Raw genomic sequence first — 14,069 nt, forward strand, 5'->3', positions numbered from 1 at the left:
CCACCCGTTAGATTAATGTTGTTTGATGCAATTAATTTAAACGTTTCAAGTTGCCCGTAAAACTTACGTTTGTGTCTCTTCGGTAAAATCAACTGATAGTAATATCGAGCAAGTAGAGCTGTTCAGCGCACGTGTTTCCAGATTGTTAAAGCAGGCGTTGGTTGGAATACTGTTTATTTGCTTATTCCTCCAAAGTAAACGATGCACCAAGTGTCCTACGTATACGTTGTTTCTCTATCTTCCCATAAATAATATGTGGTAAGTCAGGTGCTCGGCATGTGCCGAATGTAGATTCACTTGCGCGTTCTAGTGCCAAATGTCTCGTTTATGCTTTTGGTAATTAGAGTTTCAAGAACACTCGACGAAACGAACTAATGAAGTAAAACAAGCAACACGACAAATTGTATGAACGTAATTTCAACGTTTCATCGTTCTCTGTACCATAGCGTTGTTTGTGTTACCAGCAAGATTAAGTTTTCCTTTCTAATGCTTAAGCTACGTTTTTTTATTTCGTTCCAATTCGTAAATTCGCTTATTGTTGTACAAAATTTGGGTTGAAAATGTTGATCCGAGCAATAGCGGTAACACGGGTCTGTGAATCGGCAAGATGCGTTTTGGGTTAAAGTTGCGAGTCGGGACAAAATTTGATATGGTAAGCATTCTTGGTCATCGTACCTGAAAGCAGAAAGATTTGGCCAATGGAATCATTAATCCAACGATAAACACATCCGTGGCACCCGGAGTTCCAGTGTTTGCGTAACAACAATAACGCCGCAAGCGTTGTGCATCTGGCTGCAGAGATACGCCGGGTCACGTACGTCATTATTGCGCGGTCGATGCAACAAATTTTTTGGCGGGTCAGCTCAATAAAGTTTGGTGTTTTTAAATGTACGAACGGGGCCAACTCGATAGCTTATCTTAAATAAAATACAGTGTCCGATATGATGGAATATCTGGTTGCAGGAACAACTACTTCCCGTATTTTGATTTCATTTTGCGATTGGCATGCTTTCGATTCCACGATGATTTCGGTTCATTTCGATTACCGATTTACATTTATACTATATAAATGCTAACGCTAGGTGCCGATATACCCAACAGAAGGGAGACCTGATACTGTCCCAAAAGCGTTAATGTTTGATTACTTGTTCATTTCAATGAGAATTCAATTTTCATTTTTGAAAGCTATATGACGTACGATTTCATTTGAAGAGAGAAGTAAGGAATATCCTGAGTTCTGTAAGTCCTAAATTGTTCTGGACCGGTCTTTAGTCCAGCGTTCTATTTTACTACGATGCTATGTGTGTTTACGTACCTTTATACCCAAATTCTGAGAGAACGGGTAATTTGGCCCGTGTGTCTATTAGTACGGCTAACTATCCGTGGGATTCGTAATCTAGTTTCTAGTTTACCTACGATCGAAGCCACGATCCGCGGCTGTGAAGGTGCAGATACACGTAAGCGATGAATTGCCGTTGCGGCAAAGTTCAAAATGCCGTCTGCTCTGTGAACCGTCATATAGACACATAACGATAAATTAAAATTCCGAATTTCATACGTTGAATCCATTTAACATCTTGAGATATTTAGATCCGAAATGACAAAATAGGCGCGATTGTTTGATAAGATTCTAATATCTTTGAAAAGGTATCGTTCCTTTTCCTGTAAGGGTTCTTTAGAAGAGTATAAATAAGCAGTCTACGACTATCGAGAACGAACGTTTGCTTCTCTTTTGCTTATTTATATTCGAATCCATACGAATTTCTGGAAATACAGTGGACGTTTCCCGGATATATAATTGTAGAAACGGAACCGTAATTACCGGCCATGGTACGTTTTTCAGTCACGCCTCCGGCTCTTGAAGCCGATCGAACTGGAAATCGAATGAATCGTCTCCACCACCATTACTCCTGCCACCACGGTCACCATCGCCAGCCGTTCACCGACGTCCAGTACCCTTCCAATGCATAACGATAGTCAATTCAATTTGAATCGCGGCCAAGCTCGACAGGACAGTTAATTTGGTACGTATGATGGTCCGGTTTCGTGAATTTGCAGTGCGATTCATTCAACCGAATCACATAGATTGTTCCTGTATCATTTTTTCTCCATTTCCCTGCTCGTGGTTTATTGTGTTACGCACAGTGTATTATCTATACCTGTATTGCGAAAATTCGGGACAGTTGGCCGATCAAAATCGGTTTTAACGCGAAAGAGATTAATCACGCGTGATGGACAAAAATGTTGTCCGTTTGTATTTTTAAATTGGGGACGTTTCGTCCTTTTATAGTGACGAGTTCATAACCATCGCTGCTAATGCCCAGTCTTGGACCTGGTGCGCTCAGTTGGAGGGTGAATGAAACGAAGGCGTGGCGCGTTCGTTGATTCTCAGTGTTACTGTCAATCGAGTTGGGAACACCGATTTAGAGAAATGGTTCCAAATTTTTTCCCCTATCATAAATTGATAGGATCCTGATGATTAATATCAGGTATCGAACACGGGGAAATTCTGTGCTACACGATACTATCCTACGATGTCTTATAAACAATATCTGTCAACCTTTTTACGACGATCTTCTATGCAAAATCCTATCGTACAAATGGGATGTGTTTCAAACAATTTCAGTTCAATGATGGATTGATTATAAAGTTCGTAGATCATGTGAGTTACACTACAACGAAATGAATATAATGTTTCGACAGACATTGCATACGATTAGCTCTCGGATATCGACATTTCCGTCATTCTAATTAGAAGAGTTCGTTTCGATAGAGAAGTGCAATGCACTGGCTGGTCTGATAACTATTTGAATTTATAATGATCGCAGATAGTATTTCAAAGACTTGTCGATTCAAGCGGTACTCACAGGTAAGCCACAGATTGAAGAGACTAAAGGAGCTGGATTAATCAGCGGATACACAGTATTTCAATGTCCGAAGGGATAAAGCTCTAGTTATAGTAGCAGTTTCTGGGAAACATTCGAGTAGCTTCTCTGGTATTCGAAAAACAATGTGAAAATTTGAATAGAATTTATATTTAGTCATTATATTTAGTCATTAGTTACATTATATTTAGTCTTGGGTAATTTCATTACTATAGTGTATCTTCATCAGGATGCACGTTGATGCAGATAATAACGAAGACGAATCACTTTAGGCAATGAAAGAATCAAATAAGGCAGCTGTCACTTTTGAGCAGATTGAAGATTTAACGGACCTAAGAAGGACGAAAGAGTTATTTATTAACTGGCCTAGCACACGATCATTGTTAGCGGTTGTCGAAGAAATGATTATAGATTACCGGAATATCTTTGTTCCTGAAAATGCATGCGTCATTTTAGTTCATTTTCTCTTTGCGTTTGAACTGACTCCGATTTGCAAAGGAATAGTACTCTTGATATTTAGTGTTAAAAAAATACTAAATTTATCCTCGCTTTTATATCAGTATCGTATTATATGTTGTAAATTTCAGATCCACGCTACCACGAATGGTAGCTACGACGGCGAGTGTGTAGCGTGATGGGTTACGATTCTAGTAATTATTATGATCGTTTGCCAAGAAAAATGGTAGTATCCACGAGGTAAAGTGGTGCTCGAGAAGCTATAGCTCGGTTCTTATTGCACGATAGTATGGTAATCCAGCAAAGTGTGAAAAGTTCCATAAACGATTATTCAGGAGGGAATAGTCGTTAGAGTTATTCCATGGAAATTAGATCGAGGAATGAAACTCTTTTGTCTAATTAAAGCATAATATCTTTGTTGGTGAAAGGTTGCACTATGCTTACACTGTTGCCCATGGATTAAACGTTTCATGAAAATTAATTGCTTTCTCCGAATGGCAGTCTATGTCTATGTTATTTCGTTCGGTTCTTTGGAGTGATGGTTGTTCGCGTTTCACATCCAGCTTTTACAATTAAAGGTCGAGCTAATTTTACAAAAGTAATTATGAAATACGTCGTTAATTTGACAAAGTTTTTTAGTTTGCAATCATTGTGATTCTATCTATATATTGTGAGCGTATTGCACGCAATTAAAAGGAGTGTCGCTTCCACTTATTAGTGTTAATTGTGTAGAGAACTGAGATATTAATTAATTAATAGTATATCTGTTTGATACAACTCGTTTTAACACTATACTGTTAATTTGATTGATATTCTGAGAAGTGTTATTATATAAGTATAATTAAGGGGACATTGTTAATAGATTATTGTTCTGTCGTGTCAAGATTTATTCGAAAGCACGATTATCGTTTGAGCAAATGTAATGATTCACAAGTTACAACGAGCGACGGGAGAGACGCCATCGAAAGTTTCAAATTGTACCAATTCACGAAAAATTATTTAGTTTATACCGATGAAAATCTGAGTTAAGTTAAGGTTTTTACATATAAGGGCTCTCTCTACGCCTTTATAGTCATTGATCAACGCGTTCACAGTGACACGCTTGGCAGTTTGCACGGAGTGGCCAACCGCGATACTATGGTTGAATAGTGAGCAGGGTTTGAGCGATCTCGCACGGTCGATGGACTCGCATAAATTAGAAGCGTTAATATGCGTTAGAGCAATCCCATCTCGGTTATTGCCCAAGGGATCGTATCGTAGCTGCATACGTTGCACGTACCGTTATTGTATTTCTCGTTCCATCGCAATTTTGCAGAGTATAGTTCGGTGTTAAATAGGCGTTTTCAAAAACAGACAGTTAATCATGATAAGGAAAAGAAGAGGAGCGAACAATAATTCATATAGCTTCTTCGTCAAGAATTCTTTTTAAAATGAAAGCAATCGATTTTAGGCTAAAAATTCTTTGCTTTCGACCGTAAAGTCACAGTTGATGATTGTGTCATTACCGAAGATCTATTCGCGTTTATTCGATATATTAGAATCGATCGATAAGCAGCACCATAAGTAGTAAATGTATTAACATGAAAAGAAAAATAATTTAGGGATTAATATATAAATATAATGAAAGCAACGTCACCTAAAGATTTTGATTACGGCGGTTCGGACCCGGCGTGTGTAGACGGTGCCGGTGTTGCTATCGTTGATTGGCTGAGTGGAACGCGGCGATGGCGCCTATTGGTCAACGCGCGGAGGTGCGTTCGATAGCCCGGCTCGAACCCCCAGTACCCGGCAGAGCCTCGTACGGGAAACTGCTCCGTTTACGTGTTGTTACTTTCGAAGCTCCGAAACTCGTCCGCAGACCGCGTGCCCACATTACTTTTCGCCGTCCGTTCCTCTTTCTCTCGTTTCTTCTTTCCTCTCGTGTTGACCTCCCTTGCTGTCTGCGAACAGATTCCGTTGCGTGAACACGGTGATCGAGTCGTTTTCAGTTCCGTTCCCTTCTTTGTCCCTTCATATATTAGTGTCGTTAAGCGTCGCGCCAGAGATTGCGCGTCAAGTTCGCGACGCCGTTGTTTTTTTCCGGCAGTCAAGTCGAGCGGTGCGACTCTACGAATCTTTCGACCGCCGCCGGGTGTCGTTACGTGCTTTTATTGTGACTGAACCTTTTGTGTTCCGCGAGCTCTTGTTTATCCAGTGCCCCTTTTGTTGCTTTTTTGAGGATTTTTCTTCTGCATCCTGCGAAATCGGCTCTACGGCAGATCGTTCCTTCTCCACAGTGTTCATCTTTTTTGGTAAGTGCTTCTTCTTTTATCTATTGCCGTTCTAATAGCATCATTTATTATCTTTTCTTCGTTTGTTATTCGGGTTCTGCGTCTCATTTCTCATATTACGTACAGCAATGTTTTGTTTATTCCACATTGGTTTAACATGCTAACGGGACAAGATTAGAAATCTAACCTCTTGACGAGTTTCGTATTACGCGACCGTGAACGGGGAAACTGCGCCACGTCCGCTGTGTTAATGATTTTGGAAATAGCATCATCGTGTTGATATGAAAATTTGACGAACGTATATGCAAGATCAAACATTAAGAGGTTTCCGGCATCTGGTACCGGATATTGTCGTGTCTTTGTACACGGCGGTTATTTACCAAGAAGCAAATATAAGTACATTTGTCAAAAATCAAGGAACTGCAAGCTTACCATTCGATGTAGAATCTGTACTCACAGAAGTCGTAAATATTTGCCGACCTCGAAAGCATTTCACTCGAGACGTTTCTCAACGTCAACGCTTCCGCGTTGACATTTGTCATGCCTCGTGACGCGACGATGCAAAACGAAACGATACGGACCAGGACGAATGCGTACAATCGCCATCGTCGATGTTAACTGCTATCGATTCCCGGTAAAGGATCTAAGAAAGATTACTTTTAATTAATATGTTTCTATTCGCTCGCTCGTCTTCAATCGCTCAATCATCGTTCTCTGAATCATTAATTTGTGACGCATTATGCGCAGTTATTATAGCGTGGTAGCGGCCGTCGATGATAATGTCTATTAGGGGGAAAGCTATCGCTGCGATGCGCCTATATCTTAATTGCAAATTGCAACTATTCGCAGGAAATTTGCCAAGGCTGAGTTGATTGAAACAGCCACTGTTTCCTGTCAGTTCCGGAATAGCGACGACGACGGCATTATTCGACATTAAATCGACATTATTCAGCACTGATGACGTTTGCCGCTGCTACTTTGATAGGTCAATATCGATGACTTTACTTTATGCTTCTTCTTGCTTTCTGATGCCATTTAATCTTTCGCTCGAAAAAATATTGCGAGCAGAATAATTATTTTATAACTTCTGCTTTATTCCGTCTGCTTGCCATTGCTATGTTTTGCGGTTGAGCCGTCCAACGTTATCGCATTTGCTAATAATTCGAAGCGTTAAATATGTACATATCTGGTAGGTAGATACAACGCGTACCTGTACAGATAATAATATATATTCTAGCCGTAACCACGTTATCCTTGTCGTCGATACGCTTACAGTTATATATATTTTCCCGCGAACCGTCCTTGAATGCTGCATTTCGCAACCCAATCTCGAAGATGAGTTTTCGTTTCTCGAATATCATGTGTCGTTCGAATCTATGTAATTTTTTACGCTGGATTCCCGATAAGCTAACACATCATCGAACAGCTTTCTCCTCCATCTCTGAAAAACCATCGTCGTCGTCTAATTCAATATGGTATGTCAATATTTGGTTTTTCGCGGCTACCAATCGAACTTTATTCGATCATTAAGCCTCCGGCACGGGTGATAATTGTCGTATGGTGACAATTAGATTAACGAATTGCTCGAAAAGAAGCTTTATAAGAAACGTTACGATCAATTGATTACGCCGATACGGTTGATCTGTTGATTTCATTGAGATGCGAAACTTAAACTTGTAGAATCTATCTGCCCGTTTCCTGGCAGTTCATCAAACCTTGTTTTCGACCTTAGCTCGTACTACAACGAGGCTTGAATCCGTTTTCTCGAGATTGTTTTGTTTTCAGATTTAAAACATGCAGGCGTCTGTGGCGCGAGAATACAGGAATTTTCTGAATTTCGGGGATGTTTGTCGTGCATGTCGAAAAATAAGTCACATCGATACATTACAGTAAGGAACTGGACTGGTAACTTGTGAATTCTCTTTCTATTTCTTGATAGCGTCGACGAGAAATTCCTTTGTCTCCCTTCGTCGTTTATATTTTTCTACTACGGTCCTATACATACATATTTACGCAAGTGCATGTAATAACTTCTAAGTTTTCTTACTAAACGAGGATTTGAATTTGGGAATTTTAACGCTGTTAATATTACAACTCATCGTAGTTAGATGACCCTGACGAAAGTGGGCTTATAAAAAATAATAGTACCATACAAACACGTATCTCGTTTAATTCACAAAAGTTTTTATATCTTAAAATACAGGTGGCTGGAAACGCCCGTATTTTATTTACATTTGCCTTGCGTACACACCAATGTGTTACAATAATTTTATCTTCGCACTTTATGAAAAGATGAAATTTGTGGATGAAAAAGTAGGCAGATCTTTTTCACGTAGGACGGTGAATAGTTTCAACTCTCTGCCGTGTTCCCCATCTCAGTTGTACAGATTATTTATAGAATATTGCTATATCTGCAATATGTAGATAACCACACCGCGCCGATATTGGTTTTACGTTCGTGGATCCTGCACACGTGTACATGTATTTGTTTCGAATGCAAAGGGCCGCGAGTCGGTATCGAGCGAGACCGGTATTTCCTATAAATATGTACATATACATTGAGCACGATCAACTTTTAAAGATTTGGATGCGAGAATACGCGCGCGTGCGTACATGCGTGTGTATATGAGAGAAAAAGAGAGAGAGAAAGAGAAAATTATTTTTTAACGAGACGAAAATTCTTTCGATTGTCGATAAATGCATTGTTTGCGGGTAAGGGAAAGACGGCGCGTGACGTTGAAAATAAAAGCAACTGCGGGAAGTGAAATATTTTTCATTTTTGCTTCTTTCTTTTTAAAAACGGTGCACGCCATCGTGAAACGGAATTCGCACGCGAGAAGACGAAAATCTTTTCTTCTCGTGCTCGATCGTATCTCAGTTTTGTTCCCTTCGTGTGCACGTAGGTATATATGTGTAATGTATATACATATGTATGTATATGTATATTTCATCGTCGTAGTCGTCCGCTTGTGCCTCGTGACTTTTTAAAAAACTGTGACGAAGAATTAAATTGCGAAGCTTCGGGAAAAGAGTGCAGATCGTTTAAAAGAGAATCGAGCAACGAATTTCATTTCGTACAATTTTTTTCTTCCTTCCGGAACAGTTTGAGCAGTTGGAAGATCCACTTTAATTCCTGACTCCGTAATGGCAAACAATTAAAAGCGTAGAATTGTCTGTGTTCTTCTCTAAGGTTTATTATTCGTCGTGGCAACAAAATAACAGTACGGAAAAACACATTATTAGAGGAAAAGAACGGAAAGAGAGTTATTTTCCTGAGGTAGGCGGCCGGAAAAGTGGAATTCGTTAAAGTTCCTTTTTGTTGTGCAACAGGAAACTCAGATTATATCTTATTACACGTGAGAACTCTGTTGGCGCATTATCTTCGCGCGTATTTCAGGATTGTAATCGTATCCGTGAAATGCCGCGATAACTTGCGTGTTTGTGCATAGTACGTGAGAAAGCAAGGGGAGTTTATATTTTTCCACGGACCTTTGATTGCAAATGGAGAGAGTCGAGCAACCGTTATATCCTCTGCAAATTTAAAATTTAAATTATTTAAAAAACAAAGGTAAAGGACCGTCACCGCTCTCCGTTTTATATTTAACGCTCTTCACATCGTTAAGAAGCATTTCGTTTTGTATACACGAGCGTCTCTTTGTTCGCTCTGACCTGTTTCTTTCCTTCGTCGTTCTTATTCACAGAGTTCGAAGTTTCGATTCCGACTTATCGATTCGCGGTCAAAGAAGCTCTCGAGTTTAGAATAGCCAAAGGGGTACGCGTGTGCAGAAAAGCGCGGCGGAGGTTCAACGAAGCATGGTCCTCGAGAAGGTTACGAGAGGTGACTAGAGAGCTCCTGGAGTGGCTGGAGCACCAGCGCGAACAGGACTCGAAGAACTTGCGGGAAACCTAATTCGAGGACGTACGTACCGATAGTAGAGACAAGGGCTTCATGCATATTCAGCGTATTTGTGGTCAGAACAGGCTGGTAACTCATTGTACTAGAAGGCCCAGCATTTGCCTTACCTTGACGCGAAGGGTAGGAACATGGAAATTGGCGAGGGTTGAGCGTTCGTTACTCGAAAACAGTGCGACAGGTGAAAGAGCTGTCCGTCTTGCGACCCCCTTTCTCTTCGCGCACCTGCTCGATTTAACGACTTTGCTCTAAATTGAAACGGCCTTGGGTCTTGTTTCCGGGAATAAATCCGTTCGTTCTTCGTTCCATTGCCGAACAACGCTATTTATCTTCGATTATCGTATGAGAATTTTCATTCAACCAATCTACATATGCCATTTTCTGGTCTTTGTCAAACAGCGTTAGTAGTTAAAAGACGCATAGTTTCTTCCAACAACGTTCGCATGATCTTGAGCTTTTCGTTCAAGGATGTGTTTATTTCATTTGTAACTAATGGCATTATACCTGTACGAGAGTTAAGCACCGCTATGGAATGACTTCCATTTACATGGAATTCCGCTTCACTCCGGAAGATATATCCAACGTCTTCTGACTGTAATAACATCGTAATAATCTTAGTCTCGCGACGAAGTAGCATTCTTTGCGTTATGGAAAATGGAGAAAAAACGAAGGAAGCAAAGGGGAAGGTTTTAGAGGATGTTGCTCGCTCATTGGATGGAAACTCGGAATTTACATATCAATGGGATATCGATGACTTGTCCTCTGGGAGAAACATACAGGGAAGGAGAGAAAGAAGAGGAAAAGGTGTACTGTCACAAGCAGGAATCTTGCTCGTGGATAGTGGACAAGTCCTCGAAGGAAACGGCTCAAGAAATCCGAGATATTCTCTCGTTATTTTCAGCGTCATTTCATATTTCACAACGTTTGTCCTTTTCGATGGACTGTTGTCCTGTATTCTTTATACGGTTGCATTGATCGATGATTGGATGATCGTAGATTCTTCAAAGGAGAGTCCTCGTTGAATGTTTGCATTTCTCGCTCTTGTTACATGTATTTTGTTTTGTCTCTGACGAAGAACACGTTGGTACATCAGGTATATCTATATTCTTCTTTCCTCGTTTAGATTTCGTCGTATATTATTGGAGTGAGGTTTGCTACCGAAAATTCTCCGGTTGCCTTTGGAACTAGTAATTTGCATATGCTCCACTGTGTCGTGGATAATGCACGACTGTCGATCTGATATTTCCTTCCAAGGACAATTTTGCACATTGCAGTCACGTAAGCCCTTCCACTTGCTCGCTCCCATCGCGTCGTCTGATTTTGGATTCTTCCCTGTGCCCCTTTTTCGAGGTCAAAATATCATTCGGTTTGCGCGCGACTCAATAGAGTCTTCCAATCGTTTTCTGTCGCTTTCCAACCATCGGTTTCCGCGCTACCGCAGGATATGATTATCCGCGATTTTTCGAGCTTACGTCGTTTCCTGTCGTGTCGCCGCGAGTGTTATCAGTATAGCCTTCCAAAAGACCGTAAAACCTGAAATTTGAATAATCGCGTTTACAAGAAAGTTGTGCAAATCTTATAACGTATTTCTTTCGAACGGGAAAGTTCTCTTCTTGCTCGCTCTACTGGCTTACAAATATCCCCTGTACATACAACTTTTTCGGTAAAAAATCTTCTTTACAGTTTGGTTTAGTTTCTTCTTATTTCGTTTGACGATCGCCGATATATTCCGATACTTAGCGATATTTCGATTGTAGGTCGTTCGCTTGACTATTCACAATGCAAATTGGATTCTTAAATTAAGAATGGAACTTGGTCGATGTGTAAATCGTACGGACCACAGCCCCTTTTTTATATCGTATTTTATTCTTTGTGTTACGAGGCAGTGAGAGATAGTAACAAAGAGAAGAAGGAAGGAAAGCGTGGGTGGTGATGCAGGGTATAGGGAGGTGGTCGCATTGATTCTTCGCCGAAGGCCGGATAGTCGGTGTGGAGGGTGGTTTTCAGCCTTCTCTTCTACTTTCGCTTGTTCTCTCTTCACGAGTCTCTTTCGTTCGATAATGGAGGTTCGGATCGAGATACCTGCCTACCCGCTTATATTGTACGTATCACGCACGTAAATATTTGCAGGAGTACACGTGCGTGTGTACCGTATGCACATGCACAGTTTGTGCGCGAGATCGTGCGATCGTGTATATGCGTAATATTCGCGCGAGTAAAAGTATACATAGGTAAAGTAAGCACGCAGATAGGTAAGCACTTTACGTGATTGGCCGAGCCTTGGGAAAAACGACAGGTCTTAACCCTTTCGTTTGATTTTTCTACTTTGTGGAAACTCATCGATAATTCCTGTCAAAACTTTTCCGGTGCCCCACTGCTACCGTTTCGTGAAGGAGTTGCTTGCTCTTGTCGTCCAGCGATCTTATGTTTTCATTGCAAAAGGTAGCATGCATACCACGATCGTTTATTTCTATTAATCTTTTACGTTTCGTTTAGGCATATACGTACATGATAATAGAGTTTCTCAGAAGAGATTCCCAAAGAATCTTTTCAACGTTATGTTATGCCGACATGATGGTATTTCATGAATACAATTTACCTGTATATACTGTGTGAAATTGCTCCGATGAATTAATCACACATTGCAGAGCGTGATTACAATTTTTAGTTACAAGAGTTTTCCTCATGATGAATCGTGCGATATAACGCGTAAAAAATAATAGTTTCCAACGTTACGTATATTTACAATCAAACGTTACGTTAACCATTATTTTTCGCAATTGCAGGAATTTAAAATATCTTTTTCCTTCTCTTTTTTCATAAATTATCTTGTGCAGCACTTTTCTCGATTAAAAGAAGCCAATGTCTGTTTCTTCCTGTTTCTCTCTTTTTACGCGGTAGACTTTCGATGCGAGGGTTCCTCCGCATTTATCGGAAAACGATGGTAGGTTTTGGTGGTGAGTAATTTGGTTAGGTGAAGTATTTTTCTCAGGCAATATTGGAAAGTACGTGGCAGTGTATTTTCTTTACTAGGAAACTCGACGACGGCACTCTTTTCGATTGAGGGATATTTTAACAGTTTATGCTTACTTCTTGCATCTACATATATTTCCAAATATGATTCCTTTAAAGTTTTTGTTTCTCTCGATCCAAACGTCCGTGTCATTTAAAAATCTGTTCGGTATTTTTAATCAGCAAGTAGCATTCATTCGTGAAATTCTAATATCCGCTGGATAACTGGACGTTCTATCGTTTCTGAAATTAGCGTAGAGATTTAAAGGAAACTGCTTCGAAGATGGTATTTTGTTGGATTCTTCTTAGATCGATGACAGGATTCGGAAGAGGAAGAAAATAAGGCAAGGAGTGTTTTGAGAGACAGGGTGAAGTGGAGTCAGGTAAGATTGCCTTGGCAAGAAAATATTCTCTCGGCTGCGTTCGTCGCATTCCATAAGGATCATTACGTCAAATAACAGAAATCTTTCGAGTCTTTTTCATCTCCTTCTTCTTCCCCTTGTCTTTCCCTTTTCTCCCCTTTCTCTAACTTGCGATTTTCTATTCTATGCTTTCCTTTATCATCCATTGTCCTTCTTCGATCTTCTCTCGGCTTCTTTTTCACGCGGGTTTTCTCCAAAGTCGACTCTCGGGACTTTACAGCCTGTACCCTAACTCCGTTCGTGTTACATAGCACCGCTGACTACAACAACAGATCCTTTATTGTGTGTGAATAGCGAAGGGAAAATCGCAAGCTGTATAATCAACTTTGCTAATATATGTTGCTAATGTAATTCGATGCACTTACCGTACCACAGCCGAAAAATCCAAATGTACGTATATTAAGCACCAATTATTACCGTCATCGCATTCATCGTGTGAATTGCATGTTAGACTTTAAAACGACATTATTAGTTGCATATGATATAATGTATCGTAATCAAGGTTTCATTGATACCGTCAGGATGTGGGGTAATTAGTGCATTGTAATCGGTGATTATCATCGTTTTGATTGAGCTTGTTTTATCGTACGGAACGCATAATTTTCGTATATTCGACAAACCAATTGCGTTCAGTGATGAATCGGGATATTCTATCAAGTCAACAGTATGGATTTGTCGACAATATACTGTGTATAGATTTGTATTTTTGGGCGAGTTGCTTCTTTCCCTCCCCCCCTCTCTCTCTCGTTATTTCAACAAGATTGTATTACGGTTAATAGCTCAACCAAATTAAACTCTTCGTTCGGGTAAATGAGTTACAAATTGCTGAAGGTTACAAATATTACGCAGTTTTGTTCCATAGCATTAGCGATATTAATTTTAATTTGTTTCGTTGTGTAACCGAATTCTTTGTTAAGGAAGGTAGCTCAAAGCACAGAATTGATAGTTAAAGTTAGATGTGGGATTGGAGGATCGTATGTAAGGACACGATGTTCCGTTCGATGGGAATATATCATTCATGGATGGTTTACTCAAATATGCGAGTAGAAGAAGCAAGAAGATATAAACACGAATGGAAAATCTAAGGTAATCTCCGGTATGGAAAATCCAA

The 14,069-nt window shown here is 40.1% G+C and overlaps 2 protein-coding genes across 21 annotated transcripts in view; one reads left to right on the top strand and one right to left on the bottom strand.

Annotated features, from left to right (window-relative positions):
* Positions 1–14,069, bottom strand: part of RpL40 (ribosomal protein L40) — a 145,533-nt gene that overhangs the window by 11,444 nt on the left and 120,020 nt on the right. The window lies entirely within an intron of this gene.
* LOC138181818 (protein turtle) overlaps positions 5,135–14,069 on the top strand; it is a 156,890-nt gene continuing 147,955 nt past the window's right edge. For 19 of the 20 annotated variants that reach the window (XR_011173610.1, XR_011173611.1, XM_069117087.1 and 16 more), the window contains exon 1: positions 5,135–5,632. The gene's annotated coding sequence lies outside the window, so the exon portion shown is untranslated. Of the gene's footprint in view, positions 5,633–12,882; positions 12,920–14,069 lie in introns of those variants that run through there. The other variant, XM_069117082.1, reaches the window with a different exon arrangement.

The sequence above is a fragment of the Bombus flavifrons genome, chromosome 7 (genome assembly GCF_040668555.2).
Source record: "Bombus flavifrons isolate JBK064 chromosome 7, iyBomFlav1_principal, whole genome shotgun sequence".
Taxonomy (NCBI): domain Eukaryota; kingdom Metazoa; phylum Arthropoda; class Insecta; order Hymenoptera; family Apidae; genus Bombus; species Bombus flavifrons.